Source organism: Acartia tonsa, chromosome 10, assembly GCF_053477335.1.
Source record: "Acartia tonsa isolate MP-2025a chromosome 10, ASM5347733v1, whole genome shotgun sequence".
Lineage (NCBI taxonomy): Eukaryota > Metazoa > Arthropoda > Copepoda > Calanoida > Acartiidae > Acartia > Acartia tonsa.
Genome location: NC_137269.1, coordinates 17,959,713 through 17,976,259, shown reverse-complemented (window position 1 = coordinate 17,976,259; position 16,547 = coordinate 17,959,713). Strand labels below are relative to the sequence as shown.

At 30.0% G+C, this 16,547-nt stretch overlaps 1 protein-coding gene across 2 annotated transcripts in view; it reads right to left on the bottom strand.

The window, feature by feature from the left end:
- The window catches only part of sdk (sidekick cell adhesion molecule), a 214,935-nt gene extending 200,820 nt beyond the window's left edge, over positions 1–14,115 (bottom strand). For both annotated transcript variants that reach the window (XR_013882967.1, XM_080173856.1), the window contains exon 1: positions 13,730–14,115. The gene's annotated coding sequence lies outside the window, so the exon portion shown is untranslated. The remainder of the gene's footprint in view (positions 1–13,729) is intronic.
- Positions 14,116–16,547: the final 2,432 nt, after the last annotated feature.

Sequence of the window (16,547 nt, the reverse complement as noted above, 5' to 3'; positions counted from 1 at the left end):
AAGGCTCTTTTGACTAGTATTAGCTTACCATAACCTAGAAGAAGTGCCAATCGCCATAAAATGTTATTCGTTTTACTATTAAAACCGCCTTATTACCAAACTTTGAGTAAACAAACAAAATTGCATGACACAAAAGAGACATTTTTTCCCTAACCCAAGGGGAAATAAAAACACGGGAAGCGATTTTTTGTCCTTTCGACTAATTGAACACTTTTGCGTAACCCAGATGTAGGAATAAATTTTCAAATATTTTAATCAATTTAAATTATGAATTTTTTGATGTTTTCGTGGTATTTTTAAATCTTATAAATACCCCTTTCACTTTCCTAATTCTATCCTATACCTAAAGAACAATATCAAGAAAACGTCACGTAACTTACATGTATTAAAATCCTTTAATTATAATTTTTGGAACCCTTTTTTCAACTAATGGGAAGCCAAAAAAAAGGAATTAAGATTCGTGCGTTGAGACAAACAAGGATAATTACTTTCATAAGAACAGAAATAACTGTCAAAAAATATGACATTATAACATTACCGTTTTAGCACAAGCAAAAAACACTTCATGAGATTTTATCTATCAATATTTTCAGGCCTTACCTACAAAAAAGAAAAAAATATTAGTATTGTTCATATAAAGCGAAGCATTTCTATATTTGGGGTAGATCCGTCTTTATATGTAAGTATGTACAAAATACGAAACGGTAGTAATTCCCCTTTAAACCTAATAATACATAACAATACTCTTATTCTTAGAGTACAAATAGTATAAGAGGGTTGAATGCAGGGATCAAAAGGGATAAGACAATGGCCGATAAATTAATATACATCCCCCAATGATGATACACAAAACTCCCTCTTCTGTACATTACAATTATTGGTTGAAACTTTTGAACATTCAACTTAATGAATCAACCTCTCAACATTCAATAAAGTCCCCAAAGTTGTTATGTCAATAATAATAAAAAGGTATTATAAAAATTTTGAGGACTAGTGGAATAAACAGCCCATTGTCCCCTCTCTCGCTGGTTAAATGTTTTAAAATTGAACACATACCAAAACTACCACTGTTCATACAATATTGCACATTAAATGCTTTTTGAATAGTATAATGTGGGTGTGGATTCAACTTACCCCCCTTCCCCCCCCCCCCCCCCCGAAAAAACAAACCACAGGCTTTACATTCAGAAAATCTATCCCTCTTTCAATGAAAAAAATCTGTTTTGAAGATTTTTTTTATGAACACTGACTAAAGTTAAGAATCTCTACGGAAAGTCAACAAGAAATGTCGGCAAAATAACTTATATTGTCACTAGATCAGTTAATAATAGATCTGTAATTCAAAATATATTTGTGAGGTTTCCTTTCTTGGGATAGGTTAGGTTAGTCGTGATGGGATTAGTCCCACATGGTTAGAGCCCTTTAGGGTTAAGGCAACCAGTTTAGACTAAAAACAGTAGGGGTAGCAATCCGTCCAATTTTTGGACCAGATTCAGGTTCTTACAAGAATCCGTTCAAAAAATCGCGGATTCACACGGATTCCGGATTTTTAATTTTGGCGGATTCCTGATACGGATTCTAGCAATATTTTAAAAGGCTTTTTTTAAATTTAAGTGCTACAAATGTCCTAAAATTGACGATTAATGTACACCACCATTTATGATAAACAAAATTAACAGTTCTGTAGAATAAACTTTGGACACTGAAAGATTGCACAACCTTATCAAGATATAATGAAAACTTCCATATTTGTTTCAGCCAACAAATGAGAGATTGTTTTTATATAACTTTGGATACTATAATAATTTACAGTCAAACATCTCCTTATTTCCGGTGGGAGAGGTTTACTTTAGGTCCAATTGCGATTCAAGTTATTTTACCAAAATGTCAAATTAAACAACAGAATGTACAAGTTACAAGGGATATTTTCTCTAAATAACTTTTTATGAAAACTTTAGTAGGCATAATGTATAAGTGCAATTAAACCTTAATATTTCAGATTTTTTGCCCGTTATTGGTGTATTTAATTTTATGTATTAACAATAATAATAAATAAAATGTTAGATATTTTTGTTAAAAGGCTAAAATTCAGTTTGCCATAAACTTTTGCTGGATGTACAAATGACAGCCCCCCCTTGTCGATAATATCAACGTAAAATCAAAAAATTTCCAATAAAGAAAAGTATCTAAGTAGAATTTAAACTTGAAATAAATTACAAGGTTAAAATTGTTGTATACAAATACCTATCCACATAAAGAAGGGGGAAAAACCTAATATGCATTCTGTTAATGCTAAAGAATCATAGAAGATTTCAAAGTGGTTTTTAGTATTAAAGCTGAAGTCCCAAATGCCAGTAGGTTTATAATTTACTACATTTTTAATTTTATCATATAATACATTTTAAAGAAAATGCTTTGTTACTTACCTACTATTTGACGTTGCCATCCTTTTTAAAAAAAATCAACATCATTAAAAAATTATCATAAATAGGGGAAAGATTCGAATCGCAGAGAGAGAGAGGGATAATGGACTGTTCATTAAACTGGTCTCTCAAAGTCTTTTATTGACGTTTTCTTATTCGTTGGCTCAATAACTTTGGGGACTTTAATTAAATTGTGATTGGTTGGTTTATTCAGTGGAATGTTAAAACGTTTCAACCACTAATTTTACTACAGAAGGAATAATTTGTGTCTAATCGTTGGGGATGTACCCCAATTAATCGGCCATTGTTCTATCCCTTAATCGTGTAATATAAACAAAAATTTGTTGCTTCTTTTATGTTAGGAAGTCCCCCAAAACTTATCTCCAAGAAAACATTAAACTATAAAGACAATTTAAGCAATCATTCAAATAAACTAAATTGTAAAGCAGCTACGCTCTTGAAAAGAAAAGTTAGCACGTCCCACATACTTTTACAAACAAGATTCTTTACCAATTTAATGACGTAAGAAGTGGAGGGGAGACTTTCTACTATAGTTGTCAGATTTATCCATGTAAATTGTAAATAAATAATCTTATTTCTCGTATTCATTCGAAACCGATTAATATCCGGTGGATTAGAACCGGTTATCATCAATTAGGAAAGATTATGTCTAGCATCGTTTTATTTCAGGTTTTCTACGACATTAAAAATTAAAAAGATTAAAACCAGTTTTCAAGCCTGTGCCTTCGATGCGAGAAATAACTAATCTTAACCCTCTTAAATGACTATCCTTGTTTAAGTAAGCAAAATCTGCCCCTTAGGGGGAAAAACTAAAATATTGCACAAAAAATGAAAAACCAATTTGATTTTAGGAAAAAATTGGATATATAAATTATTAGTTATGTAAATTAGAAAATATTATTACTGCCTTATACTCCGAAATATAGGGATATATTAATGGGAAATAAAATAATATTTATACAAATACTTAAATTATATACTTTTAGAAGCATGTAACATAGACGCGACGTATAAATTCTTATGTACATTCTCTTAATCATGTGTTCTAATTTGACTAAATAAATACCTGATCATATTTTGTCATTGCTTCGATATTTATAATCAGATTGCAATCCTATACAAAATTGTTCGATTCCTTTATCCATATAAAAGCTACTACCAAAAAAATGGTAGTAAGAATTTTAGTAACGAGTAGGTGGACTTGAAAATTGGTATTTTTTAAATATTGCCAATTAAAAAAAACATTTCATATTAATTTTTTATAAGCCATAGTATCTTAATATGCTTTATACTTATTGTAATTACTTAGACTAACCCAAACAAAATTAGCTACCTGCAACTTTATCTATACATGTAATTGCTGTATTTTAAAAACATCAAAGCTCAAAAATCAATTTGCAGTTATTTGCATATTTTCTACTCTACTTTTTTTGGTGGCAAAACGGTTACTTTCCCTTTATGTGTACAATTTTAAAAAATAATCGAACATAATCAAAAGGCTAATTTTGCTCTAGTTCGTATTATCAAAACATGATAATATTAAGACTGGTCCCAAAGTTCTTTATTATGTTTAATATCTAGAAAAGATATCAATATTTTCACAAAAACATTTTTCCATTTTTCCCTAGTAATTTTGGGTCTACCAAGCGCAATGAATTTTGTATATCATAATTGGGGGAGAGGATTAATTTGTCGTCTATTTTCCTTTCCTATCCCTTCGGACAATATCACTTTTTCTTACAGGTAAAGTTTTGTGTAACAACCAATTTTTTGCATAAATAATCACATATGCATATATTAAGTAGTTAAAAAGACATTCGAAATTTCAATATTATAAACGCAGATCTCTCAAACAAGTTGACCAATTAGGTTGTTCTTTTTAAGGAAGTTTTATAAATGCTTTGTTGGTTTTAGGCTTTTTTGCTCCTTATAAGATAGAGGCTAAGCAGCTAGTATATAGAAGCAAACATACAAAATTATTGTAGTGCCTGAATTCTTTAGGATTTTAAAATAGAGGTTAAGCAGCTAGTATATAGAAGCAAACAGACAAATTATTGTAGTGCCTGAATTCTTTAGGATTTTAAAATGGCTTTGTCACATCTTAAATATCTATTTTATCAAAAATAAGGCGAACAAGATATAATTGAAGAGTTACCTTTTATTTTTAAACATTTTAACCTACTTAAATATATTAATATACTAAAAAGTTATCCGAATCTGTAAGTCTGCATGTTAACTAATTCTTTCAGTAATTTAAGCTTGCCTAGTAATTTAGAAATAAAGCATCTAACTATATAAACTATCCTACATGCCAAAGGTTTAATTTCTAAATATATTTTTATTTCATTTTAAAGCAAACATTGATGACGTCAATTACAGAATAAAGGAAACTATTGGAGACAAAAAGTTTTTCTTTTAGTGTCATATCTCTGTTAGTAATCCAACGAAGTGCATGTTAGAATAACCTTTAAACCCTTTAGTATGCATACATTAGAGATACTAAATTTTTGTCTTCATACAATCAAACAAAAATAGAAAAAATAGCGAATTAGTTTGTTTAAATTCTGGGTATAGATCCTTTCGTGGCACGCCACTTGTGGTGCGTTTTGCCGTTTTTTCACAGTAGCTTTTCCCCTATTTCTAGCCCCTGCGGGGGGCTCTAACCCTCCGGGGCAATCACCTAACCTAACCTAAAATAACCAATTAAAAGCTACTGTGAATATACGACGAAACGCCCCTTAAGAGACGTTGCCACGAAAAGGATTATACCCAAATACGTCTTTGAAACACCGGACATAATGAATGGCTAAGTATTATTACAGTTTCTGTGCAATTTAAAAGGTCTTAAAAAAAGATTTGTGAACAAAAAGGTAGTTATATTATAAAGGTTTTTTTTAAAAGTAATGCACTATATGATGAAAAAGACTTATTTTTAACAAATTCAAAAGTCTATAAAATTAAGTTTTTATCATTTTCCGAAATGGCGAAATTGTCAGTATTTTATAAACATTACTACAAAATGACAACGGATTTTCTCAGAACTCAAATAGAAATTATTCTTTTATTTGTACGGGTGTCAATACAAAATTACAAAATTTAAAGAAAATTAAATCTTCGGCGATTAAAATCAATTAAGAATCTATAATGTTTGTTTATTTTAAGCTTTCAATCGACTTTAATCACTTTTTAGATAAAGTTTAAAGGAAAGAAACACATTATAAAGTTAGATCTTACACAAATATAAAAAAAAACTTTTAACGGATGCTAAATTAAATATCCTTAGATAAAAGAGACAGGATGTATGTCTGTCTGTCTGATAATTTACACATAAGTCTCGCTAAATGCTGGACCGATACAGCTCTTCTTCACGGTGAAGCTTGTAATAGGTCCCGGTTAAGTTTTTTTTAACATTCAAAAAGTTACCTAACTTTTTCATATAGTATTGTGACACTATAGGTACCCTACTTGGTATTAATCTTTGCTAGTATGGTATAACACGTTTCAATGACGCATCTACAATATTTACTACAATCCATAAACCCAGTGTTTACACAATACTGAAAAAATCCTATAATATAAAGTATTAAGATTTTTTTTTGTCTGAAGCGAATATCTTGAAGAATAAGATTGATAGTCTAAATGGGGTGTACTTATCAGAGAAGCTTTAGATAAGGCTATGGATAGTTATAGGCTATTTTTTTTATCTTTACTGCCTTCCCTAGCGGCTAGGAGTGAAGCAACTAGTTACCTATAAATTAGCAAAACAGAATGATTTTTTCAATTAGAGAGAGCAGCTAACTGAAATTAAATCATTTATAAATCAGATTTTATACCTAGCCTTAGACAAGTGTTATTTTCTTAGGGCATTGCTATTTCTCATGAATACAGTATTATAAAAACGTGCATGATATTTTCAACATAACCCAATCTATTGAACCCAAACATGACTCAAGTCCATGAGGGTTGTTCACCCCCTCGAAGAATTTTTAGAGTCTAAGTTGGTCAAAAATGACGTAATTATAAAGTCGTTTCATGTACATTTAATACCTCAAAAACGGCAAGGAGGCTTAGTCAAAGCTTTTCTAAGGTGCCTTGAAATTTTATACTTCAAAATGGAGGTAGTCGGTTGTATACCTATCTGTCATTCCATAAACTACTCAAGGCTAAAACTATTATTTGAATTTAATGAAAGCTTTTTATAAGTCTTATAAATATTTCTATAAATAGAATATTTATTAACGCCATTAACAGTACATAACCTGTTACTTAGGCAACTTTAAACACGGCTAACTTAGGGAAATTCTAAAGAACTTTCCACTAGTCATTTCACCATCTATTCTTCTATGCAATATTGCCCATAGCTTATATGTATATGTATCTTTAATAAGTTTAAATTTAAGTAAGGTACTTCATAAATGGAATTTTTAAACAAACAAGAATTATTCATTCCAAAAGATATGAAAGAAGGAACTTTAAATTATACTTTAGACACGTTCTTGCATTCAATAACTTAAAAACTTTGGGGACTTTTCTTAACTCTTGATTGTTTAGTACAATCTAACAGTATCAAAACTTTACAACAACAAAAAACAACCTAAAGATGCTTTTAATTGGTCGGTTTTCAGTTTTTTTCTTTTACATAACGTTGATTAGTACGTAATGAGTCAGAAAATAGAGCAGTGTCGCTTAAAATAAAGTTTTAGTCTAGATATTTAATCTTTATTGTCCATCAAAACTGGACAGATCATCTATAGGCGATAAAGAAACATCAATTTTAGTCTAATCATTCAAAAACTGAAATAAAAAGTATTTGGATCATAATGTTTATGAAGAATCAATCTTAAGAAGAATGTTTATGTAGAATCAATCAATGTAGAATTTATGATTTTAAAATGGGTTGGGGGCAGCTAATCTCCCAAAATAGTTATAAATATGACAAATATAACTATAAGAAGCTTCACTGTAAAGGAGAAACATATAGGTTCAACGGTTAGCAAGATTCTGTTCTACATACACACACACAGATATTTTGTTACTATTATATAAAGGATTGATAACAGTAAATTCAATCCTATTATATAAAGTAGTAAGCTCTTTTATGTCTGTAGCGAGGGATCTCGCTAACCACTGAACTTGTTCTTCTTTACAGTGAAGCTTCTTATAGGTACAGGGAATGTTTATAACTATTTGGAGGGAGGTTATTTCAACTCTCCCAAGAAAAATCGTCCCTTAAAGAAAAAATTACCCTCCCCCCTCGAATTTTTTAGACTTTAAAAAAAATTAAATTAAAAATAGGGACGGGGCCGACTTACCAACCCCCCACCTTAGGTAGCCCGAGAGACTTCTAGGGGCATAGCTGATAGTATTAGATAACATAATAAATATTTAGGTTACAGGTCCCTATCTATTTATCTACCATTAATGAAATAAAACTATTTTAAAACCCAAAGCAGACGCGACAATATATAGGTAGGTATTATTATAATAGAATAGCATTTTGGTTTGAAACCTGCAACCCCTTAATGACACCCCATCCTACCCACCTCCCCCTCGTTCATAACCCTTCCCAGGAAATGCCATTAGTGGGATTTGGTAAATCTGTGAAAGGTATTTACATAATGTAGTCAATATAATAAATTAGCAAATTAGTATGAAAGGGATAATTCAATGAAAAGAATTTATGATTTACCAAAAGAGGCAGATAGTTTCATAGTATACCTAGTATATAATAAAGACGCTTAAAACATCTCAAAGAGGTTTCAAAAAGCATATAACTTACAAAACACATAGATAAGTTTATCTATTTTATTGTATTATTGTAATTTTGCTTTAGTACACATATTTTTGGCTTATTAGTGTTGATCTAAATGTAGTATTTACTTCGATTACGAGATAGCTGCATTGCATATATCATACCTCCCTTTTGTTTATAAAAGATAAAAACATTATTATTTTATTAAATTAAAGGGGTAAATATCATAATCTAAATCATGAAACGCATATTTTAGCTTTTCTAAAATTGATAATATTGGTTGTTTCAATAGAAAACCAAAACTGTGAGAACTAGCTTCACAAAGAAAGGTTTAGTTTTAAGCAGGGACAGCTAATTTAAAAACAAATAAAAACAGGAGGGGGAGGAGGTGTGAATTTTCACTAAATGAACCAATTTTCAGGGACTTCAAGGGCTGATAATTGATCTACATCCCCAATGATGATACACAAAATTATCCCCTCTGTTAATTACAACTAGAAGTTGAAACCTTCGGAGACTCAACTTAATGAACCAACAAATCAAAATACAATTAAAGTCCCCAAAGTTGTTGAGCCAACGAATGAAAAACATAATTATAAAACTTTGGGGACTAGTGTAATAAACAGCCTGAAAATATTGCATTTGGCGGTAATAGCTGATTTCTAAGGGCCTTATTAAATCTTATTTTCATACTTTTTCTTCCTGAATTGCATGTAAATCTTAGGTTTAATTTCAATGCATAGAACACTATAGTAATTTTGTTATATATTATCTCTCTGTTTAAGGTGTCGCTTAAAGGCTTAATATAAAAATAATGTCCATTAAAGGTGTGTTTGTACTTAGTTTCCAGTTTTTAAGAGGGAAGCTTTTCAACATGTTTAGTATATGTCTGTATGTACGGCCCATATACAGTTTATTTGTATGTAAAGGCATCTTTTTCTATCAATTTCAAACTTCGCATGCAGATTCCTGTAAACATACCTAAGCTATGGTATAAAAATCGTAGCAACTCTATAATAATTGTGATGAGATCAGTAAGTCCATTCAAAACACACTTATTTTTAGCTTTTTTTTAAATACTTACATAATACTGATAAAATTATTTTACTGATAATTAGTTAAAATGACGATTCTTATAGCAATAGGTCATGATGCAGATGTTATTAGCTTAGCTGGACTCTAATGGATGTTGTCCTACTTGTTGGATTCTAGTTATGTTCAGTATAGTTCAGAAAAAAAACTTAGCCAATGAAAAATGTTAATTGTAACTTAATCGTATATTAGGCAGTTTTAATCGAATTTAATCCATGTTTTTTGTTTTCAAAGTTAATACTATAGTATAATATGTACAATTTATTTTCAAGTTTAGGTATACACTGGCATTACTTAATATTTTCAAAATATATCAATATCAACCCGTAATCATATAAATTCTATATCGTATAAAAAGAATTTAAATGAATGAATGATTTAAAGAAAAATATTTTTTTAATACAAAAATATTTGTAAAGGCACTCCCTACAGCAGTTGCAAAAAATATTTGAATTCCTAGGATTTAATTGATTTTTAGAACCATGTTATTGTTGGGTTTAATTCTATTCTTTGTTGGGTTTCTTAATTTTTCGTCAAAACAATGCAATAAAAATTATATTTATTGCATTGTTTTGCTAAGTACCTAGTAAAGTAAAATCAACACTATCCTCCTACAATATAAGGTTTTTTTTTTGTCTGAAGCTAAATATCTCAGAATCTGCTGGTCCGAATTAGTTCAGTTTTAATGAGGCTTTATAAATATCAAAGGGTGGTTTTAGGCTATTTTCTTGACATTCTTCACAGTCCCCTTGAGTCTATAAACGAAGCAACTAGTTACATTTATAAAAACTATAACATAAAAATGTTATGGTTAATAAGCTTAAGACCTTCAACAAATATTTAAGTACTTCTTGTGGTTTTATTTTAATGAATTTAACAAGTGTAGTGTGACCATAAGATTCTAAATAGTTTTTCTTTGATTTTTCATTTACATTTATTTATTACTTTTATTTCTGAAAAAAAGCAATTTGAAAGTTAGTAATCTTGTTTGATTAGAAGAATGTGAATCAATAGGTACCTATATACTTAGTTTTTATATAATAAGGGTTTTGTTCAAGCTATTCATAGTTCATAATAGATTTTCTATCTCCTATTATATAAAGTAGTAAGGTTTTTGTCTGGAGCTTAAGATATTTATAAAAAACTAAACCGATTGAGTTCTCCAATTAAGGGACGCTTCACATAAGTCCTGAGATGGTTTTAATTCATCCTTCCCCTTAGATTGAGCGCAGGCAATAGTTCCTCATATATAAAGGGGGGGGGGGCGAAAGTGACACTTTTTTAAACCAAAACTAAAAGTCAACAAAGGAACTCAACTAAAAAAAGAGTTACAGGTCTGAGATTTTGCATGGCAGTTGCTTTACAGGGGTTAAATATGGAACTGTGAAGAAACGGCGGCGCAACCGCCGAAAACCGCCGTTTCCCGCCGAAATTTTTTTTGCCTTTTCTCGGCGGTTTTCGGCGGTTGCAACGCCGTTTCATCACAGTTCCATATTGTACCCCTATAAAGCAACTGCCATGCAAAATGTCAGACCTGTAACTCTTTTTTTAGTTGAGTTCCTTTGACTTTTTAGTTTTGGTTTCAAAAAGTGTCACTTTCGCCCCCCCCCTCTATAAATAGTTGCTCTACTGAAGAAACTCGCACAAAAACACATCTGAACGTATAAACAGATCAATTTGTTGAAAATTTATTGCTATGACTGTAAAATTGGAGAGATTAAGGAATATTTGTTGTCGGGGGAGGGCTTTTTTTCTAAACATTTTCCTACTTTAACAAAAATACCCCCCCCCCCCTTCCCCGGTCCGATTTCGCGAACTTTTAAGATTAAACTGTCACAAAATCAACCCCGTGAAGCAATGACACTTTTGGTATTTAGTATATTTTTTATAACAAACAAAGAAATTGTCATAAAAACGCATTATTATGCCAAATACCTCATATGACATACAACTTTTAAATAGCTGGCCAACATTCTAAAAGATTAATTTATATCTCAGCCAAAGATTTTGTTTTTATTGTCCTTTAATCACTTAACACTTATTTAATTTAAAAAAGCATTGGATGGGGGTTTGAAACAAGGGTAGTTTGAATTGCATAGGATAATTCCATGGAGAATCTAGTCTAGCATTTCAATTTTGAACTCTTCTTTCTGATCTAAATTTACATTTTTCCGTCTGACAATTACTTCCATACGTCTTTTTAGAGATACATATGAAAAAAAAAGATACTTCAAAAAGGGATTTAATCATCAAATTGATATTAGCAATTATGAAAAGCCTCATATTTTTACCAGGTAGTTTTAAAACTCCAAAAATAGTTAAACTTGTAATAATAAAGTTAATCTAGAAACAAACTATTTTACTATTAGTATTTCAAGAATATGAACTTGTCATTTATCTTGTAATGCATTAAAAAGTTCATTTGAATTTATGACTTTCAATACCACCTAAATCTTTATATTAAAAAGTATTGATATAAACCTTAAATTTTTTTGCCTGCTTTTATGTTTTCAATAAAAAATGAAACAGAGGTAAATGTTAAAATAAAAAATCTTAAAACAAATAGTAAAATGTTGTAATTTGAACTAGCAGCTGTGCCTACAGCATATTTTTGAAGGAATAGGGAAGTACACAAAATATCCTCAAACCATCCTGAGAGATAAAAATTAAATGGACTAAAACCACCCCAGGACATATATGAAGCTTTCCTTTACTAAAACTTAATCAGTTCAGCAGTTTATGAAATTTTAAGCTACAGAAAAAAAACTTACTACTTTATATAATAATTAAGATTAAGATATACCTACCTATATAATTAACCCATTAAGTTGTTTTATATTATACATTAAAATCTACTCTACAATGAAGTATGTACGTTAGCGCAATACTTCAAGTAGATATATACACTGGCATGCACAGGGTTTTTTTACCAGTAGGTGTAAACTTAACGAAAAAAGGGAACAGCTTTACCTCCTAAGTTTTAATATCTTGTGTTGGGAGTGTAAACAACCCCCTTCGGCAAACGTACTATTGGTATACCCCATTTTTAATGATGACAGTAGTTCGAAATCTCGGATTTTTTAAAACTTGTTTTGTTCCCCCCCCCTTATTTTTGTGCATTAACTGGTGTTTATACAAATGCGCCAATTTCAAATCCCCTACCTAAAATTTTTTCATAATATTTTTTATTAAAACTCATATTAAAAAGTAGAAAGGCGGTTGACTTATCCCCCTCCCACTTTAATAATACCTAAAGGCTTCTAGGGGGCGTTGCCCCTAGTCTATCTTATAATAAAAGCTATATCTTGCATTATTTTTTTCAATTAGGTGTTTGAACACGAATTGCATATAGTAAAAATATTTTTCTTTTTTAATTGTTATCCTAATAAGATAAAAGTTATACTTAAAAATTGTTTTAATAGTTATGATTATATTTTGCATTTTAAAAAAAACACCAAAATTGACCAAAATATGCGTATATATTTTGTACTCACTTGCGTATTCTATATTTCAGATTTTATTTACCCGTCATCATTTTTAATATTAAAAACAAATTAAAGCTTTGATTTAACGCCTGTCTTGTTTTTAAGAATAATTATGAAATTTGTTTAAAACTAAGAATGTATGTCAAGGAGTTAAATTGAAATATGAAACTAGTTTTTTTAAAGTGAGCGTTTTCTATCATTTATGTCTGTCCGTCCGTATGTAACGAAGGAATATATTTATATCAATATATCTTGTACCTAATATGATTCCTGTAACAATATGTTATAGTTTTTTAAAAAGCACCACAACTCTTTTTACCCTATAATTTTCAGTAAGTAACTCTTTTTTATAATTGTTAACGATCGTTTGTCTATTTGTCTGATTTGTCGAGCTGCGCTTTTATGGATGTAGTCATCCTTATCTTATTTAACTTTTACTATAGATTTAAAATCAAAACATATTTTTAATAAAAAGTCTGCTTTAAAACAAGGACAATAATATAAAATACAGCAATTTAAGCTAAAGAAGAAAATCCTTCTTATACTTTTAATGTTTTTTATATTGGCTACTTGCATCATAGATTATAGATTTAAAATAGCCTAAAACCATTGTATTAACAACAACAAAAACTTACTACCTACTTAATTTTATAGATCTAAAAATCTAGGTAACTTTTTTGAAAGATTTTGGCCCATAACAATTTTACTAACCGCAAAATCAATTGAGTTCAACATTTCAGATAAGCTTAACAAAGGTCGTCCCATGATGTTTTAAAACTATAATATTAAGTAAATTTTAAAATTTGTAAAGGTTTTAGCCTATTTTTCTAATACAGAGGTCCTAGATTCTAGGAGCTCAATTGTTAAATTTAAGATATGTATTTAGGTGCAAACTGCTTTTAAGATTTATAATGAAAGATATTATTATCCCTCTAATAAAAATGATAAAAATATACCTTAAGGGGTTTATAAATACCCAATTTTTGTTTCTCCCCTTTCCCAGCGATGGGATCACTTATCAGCCACTTTAGAGGGGCTTCTCACAAATATTTTAAACGCTACCCATTTTAACTTTGGGTAAAGAAGGGGTTAGGTACCAATTTTTTTTATCACTTTGATTCAAATTTTTGTTATGTTAACAGAATTTTTTCGATGTTAATTATTTAAAACTCTTTATTTGTATGTATGTATGTTTCTTATATATTTTTATTTTCACGTTTGCAGGGTAAAATCACTTTTATTAAATAAATAAATGAGCGATTAACACTCCTATGCCAATGGTTAAAGATCAACTAAATAAATGCGGCTACCTACAAGGGCGTGCCGGTACGTTTTATCAAAATGGGGGAACAGAAGAAATAGTAGAAATAACCCCCAAGGAGGGGATGATTTATTTATTTACCTGGACTTTAGGGCAGTGCGGTCAGGCGAGACAGTACGGAAATCTTGGACGGAAGAGTTGCGGTGCGGTACGGCAATCTTGCAATAAAAGCCGGTACGCGCCACCAATTTCCTACTTCCCGCCCGATCCTTCTCTCTTTGTGTGTGTGTGAGCTAAGATCTTTGGGTTGTAGATAAAGTATATCTGACATGAAAAATATATCTTCTAACCGGTTCATGATAATAACAATAATAAAAGGAAAATCTCATTATTCGCTCTTTTTTTAAGTGCAACTACAAATCCTAGCGATTTTAAAAGACTAAAAATGATAAAAAGATTTTAGAATAAAATAAGCATAATATTTGAATTGTAACATATATATTTAATTACATCCAAGAAAAGCCACAAGGCAAATAAATTAAAGAGTAACTGCACTGTTGATCAACAATTTTTTGGCTGGAAATCCATAGTTTGAAATTTATAGGACAATTCTAACATGCTTAAATTAATCAATTTATCGCATCATATTATAGACAGCTTTCCACGGTTATTTAGAATGAAAACATATACAAATAAAACCAGTTTTGTGGGCCCTGAGGTGCCTAAGGCCCATGGTAAAAAAATTAGCATTAATTTGATGATTTTTATTTTAATAATTGTGGAAATTTGATTGTTATACCAAGCTAAACATTATTTTTCAGTATTGCATAGAGCCGGTTCTAATCCAGCGGATATAAATCGGTTTGGAAGCCATACTGGAATAGGTATTTATTGCATTGTATTATAGACAGCTTTCCGCGGTAATTTAGAATGAAAAAATATACAAATAAAACCAGTTTTGTGGGCCCTGAGGTGCCTAAGGCCCATGCTAAAAAATTTAACATTAATTTTATGATTTTTATTTTAATAATTGTGGAAATTTGACTGTAATACCAAGCTAAACATTATTTTTCAGTATTGCATAGAGCCGGTTCTAATCCAGCGGATATAAATCGATTTGGAAGCCATACTGGAATAGGTATTTATAGGTATTATAGACAGCTTTACGCAGTTATTTAGAATAAAAAAAATATACAAATAAAACCAGTTTTGTTTGCCCTGAGGTGCCTAAGACCAATGCTAAAAAATTAAACATTATTTTATGATTTCTATTTTAATAATTGGAAATTTGACTGTAAAACGAAGCTAAACATGATTTTTCAGTATTGCATAGAGCCAGTTCTAATCCATCGGATATAAATCAGTTTGAAGCCATACTGGAATAGTTATTTATTGCATTGTATTATAGACAGCTGTCTGCGGATATTAAAATGGAAAATTATAAGATCAAAACCAGTTTTGTAATAAAGGCCTGTGATAAAAAAAACTGACATTATTATTTATGATTTTTATTTTAGTAATTGTGGGAAGATGTGGAAATTTGACTTTAATACGAAGCTAAACATGATTTTTCAGTATGGCTTAGAACCGGTTCTTATCCAGCGAAAATAAATTGGTTTGGAAGTCATACTGGAATAGTTATTTATTGCATTGTATTATAGACAGCTGTCCACGGATATTAAAAGTATACAATTAAAACCAGTTTTGTGGGCTCCAAATGGCCGGAGGCCTGTGCTAAAAAAACTGACATTATTCTTTAGGATTTTTATTTTAGTAATTGTGGGAAAATGTCTGTAATACAATGCTATACATGACTTTTTCAATATGGCTTAGAACAGTTTCTTATCCAGCGGATATAAATCGGTTTGGAAGCCTTACTGGAATAGATATTTATCACATCGTATTATGGACAGCTGTCTGCAGATATTAAAATAGAAATACAAGAGTTAAAAACTTAAAAACGAAGTGAAAAACGTTATTCTATAGCCATTAAATTACTAACAATATTTGTTAAAAAGTATCGTTAAATTGGATGGTTTGTAACGTAAAAACAACGTAAAAAATTGATTAAAATAACAGTTATTCTATAGCCATTATATTGCTAACAATATTTGTTAAAAAGTATTGCTAAATTGGACGGTTTTAACGTAAACATGATGTAAAAAACTATTTAAAAAAACCGTTATACTATAGTTATTAAATTACTAAAAATATTTTTATAAAAAGTATCGTTAAATTGGACGGTTTTAACATAAAGACCATGTAAAAAAGGATTAAAAGACGTTATTCTATAGCCATTAAATTACTAATAATATTTGTTGAAAAGTATTGTTAAATTGGACGATTTTTAACATAAAAACAACGTGAAAACGATTCTAAAGCCATTAAATTACTTACAATATTTGTGCCAAATTGTCTGTAATATGATGCATTTCAGTATGGCATGGAACCAGTTATAATCTAGCGGATATAGCCATATAGGTTTATAAAACTTTGGGTACCAAATGTAATTT